At 52.8% G+C, this 2519-nt stretch overlaps 1 pseudogene; it reads left to right on the forward strand.

The window, feature by feature from the left end:
* Positions 1-216: 216 nt before the first annotated feature.
* LOC101777355 lies at positions 217-1897 on the forward strand (annotated as a pseudogene).
* Positions 1898-2519: the final 622 nt, after the last annotated feature.

Consider the following 2519-nt stretch of genomic DNA (forward strand, 5'->3'; position numbering starts at 1 on the left):
CCGCTCCATCCACTGGGTCTCGTTGCCGCATCCGCCGCCCCTGGCCTCACATCCCGCCGCACCCGGGTCTCGTTGCCGCATCCGCCGCCCCTGGCCTCACATCCCGCCGCACCCGGTCATCCTTTAGTACCGGGTGGAACCTCCACCCGGTACTAAAGGGGGTCACGGGAGGCTTCTCGGGGACTGTGTTTTAGGCTCGGTACTTAGCGGGCCAAAATGCAACCGATACTGAACCTCGGGACGAAAGACCCTTTCCTGGTAGTGTATTCTGGCTTCTGCGTCCTCCTAGCTCTCCTCACCCACGTCCTCCTCCGTGCCGGTCGCAAGAAGCTCGCCCGGCGGCCGCCTCCGGGCCCGTGGCAGCTGCCGGTGATCGGCAGCCTCCACCACCTGCTGCGGCGCGGGCCCCCGCACCGCACCCTGCGCGACCTCTCGGCGCGCCACGGTCCCGTCATGCTGCTCAGGATCTGCGAGCGCGCCGCCGTCGCGGTCTCCTCCGAGGAGGCCGCGCGGGAGGTCCTCGGCCGGGGCGGCCACGACATCGCCTTTGAGCAGCTCCCGGGCATCGACGAGCTGTCCAGGCACGGCCAGGGGGTGGTCTTAGCGCCCTACGGCGGCCACTGGCGCCTGCTCCGACGGATCCTCGTGACGGAGCTCCTCGGCGCGCGCCGCGTCGAGGCGTTCCGGCGCGTCCGCGAGGACGAGGCAGCGCGCCTGGTCTCGTCGGCGGCGTCCGCGCCGCCGGGCGCGCCCGTCGACGTGGACGCGCTGCTCGAGGCGTTCGTCGCGGGGTCGGCGGTGCGCGCCATCTTCGGCGACAGGCTGCCCGAAGCCGACACCGCCGCGTTCCTGAGGATGCTCAAGAAAGGGCAGGACCCGTCGTCGCTGTTCGACCTCCGCGACCTCTTCCCGTCGTCGCGGCTCGTGCGGATGCTGCCGCGGAACCGCAAGGCGGAGCGCCACATGCAGGGGTGTTCCGGCTCGTGGACGACATCCTCCGGCAGCACGAGGAGAGGAGAGCGGCCGGAGAAGAAGACGACAGCGAGCAGAACATGATCGACGTGCTGCTCAGGGTCCAGAAGGAAGGCGATATGCGAGTTGCCCTCACCCACGGAGTCATCAGGGCCATGCTCATAGTAATTAAGAACTCCAGTCTCACTATCTCAGCAACCTTAAACTTTTGTTCTTAATCGGTTACAAATCCACAAAGCACATTGTTTAAGTTTAAATTCTTACTCTTACTTGCATGTATAATTATAATTGTATACATGTGTTGCGCAGGATGTTTTTGGTGCAGCACTTGACGCATCAACAACTGTTGTGCAATGGGCCATGGCAGAACTAGTTGCAAATCCAAAGGTGATGGAGAAGGCACAGCTAGAGATCCGGCACGCCATGGCAGGGCGGGCAAGAGTAGACGAGAGCGCACTGAGCCACCTGCACTACCTCAAGGCTGTCATCAAGGTGACCTTAAGACAGCACCCTCCTGGACCATTCTTTCCAAGGGTATGCTCCGACGACCGTGAGATTCAGGGGTACCATATGCCCAAAGGGACAATAGCTATCATAAACGCATGGGCCATTAGCAGGGATCCAAAATATTGGGAGGATCCTGACAAGTTCTCACCAGAAAGGTTTGAAGGTGATTGTTCTTTCGACTACAAGGGGTTTGATTTCGAGTTCATTCCATTTGGGGCTGGACGAAGGATGTGCCCTGGGTTAACCTTTGCGCATGCGAATATTGAGCTTGCACTGGCTAGCCTCCTGTACCATTTTGATTGGAAGCTGCCATGTGGAGAAGCTAGAGGAATTGGACATGACTGAAGTGGCAGGATTTACGGTTAGGAGAAAAGGCTGCGCTACTTTTACATCCCATTCGATGCATTTCCACTTGTGAATGAGAAGTTATGGTATTATGAAGGGAAAGTCTGCAAAAATGATATGCGTGTACTTGAAAAGTAAATGTTATGAGTTGTGATATTCCCATAAATATGGCAAAAGAAGATACGCATGTATGTAGATTGCTGCATGAACATGAAGTACTATGTTCGTCCCAAAGATAAAGCATTCTAGTTTTATCCTAAATCAAACCAGGTTAAACAAGTTTATAGAGAATACAATATACATTTATAACGATAAATAAGTATATTATAAGGATACATTTTATGATGAATTTAATGATACTTATTTGGTGTCATAAGTTTAACAATTTTTTGACTTTGGAACGTAGGTTCTCAAAACATAGGAACAGAAAAAAAACATAGGATTAGAATGCACATGCAATTTAAATCCTATTGGAATCTAAAATACAAGAAAGATACAAAACACATTTTTGGATAATGCACAGAAAAAATAAAGGAATCTCAAGACATAAATGAAAGAAACTATGAGGTTGGAGGTCATGCTTATTTTTCTCCAAAATTCCCATTGAAGAGCGCATTTCATAGGAATTCTCAAGGAATTAGTAGGATTGAATCCTTAGTTGTAAAGGCTCTTATATGAAAGTTTTCTATAGGAAT

Source organism: Setaria italica, chromosome I (genome assembly GCF_000263155.2).
Source record: "Setaria italica strain Yugu1 chromosome I, Setaria_italica_v2.0, whole genome shotgun sequence".
NCBI classification, from domain to species: domain Eukaryota; kingdom Viridiplantae; phylum Streptophyta; class Magnoliopsida; order Poales; family Poaceae; genus Setaria; species Setaria italica.